The sequence below is a fragment of the Penaeus monodon genome, chromosome 32, assembly GCF_015228065.2.
Source record: "Penaeus monodon isolate SGIC_2016 chromosome 32, NSTDA_Pmon_1, whole genome shotgun sequence".
NCBI lineage: Eukaryota > Metazoa > Arthropoda > Malacostraca > Decapoda > Penaeidae > Penaeus > Penaeus monodon.
In genome coordinates, this window is record NC_051417.1 from 20,815,307 (window position 1) to 20,815,647 (window position 341).

A 341-nucleotide genomic window follows, 5' to 3' on the forward strand; every position below is an offset into this window, starting at 1 on the left:
TGCCTCCAAAACCCCACAATCACTTTTTTTGAATATGGGCCCCTAAAAGACCATAGAAAGTTTACAGGGAAGAAATTTTTCAATAAAAAATTTCTGCAATTAATTAAGCTATGTAAATTCTAGTAACAGGTGCCTATATGTTGAAGTGACAGAAAATTTCCAATAAAAAAGTTGCACTTAATTCAGCTATGTAAATTCTAGTAGCAAGTCATAAAACTCCATAAAGCTGTTGTCTTTTTTAAACTCTATGTTTACTCCTTCCCTTTTCCTTGCGCAAACTCACTCTAAGTGGTCTAAAACTCTATAATAAGAGTAACAATATGGAACATTTTGTTATTTAT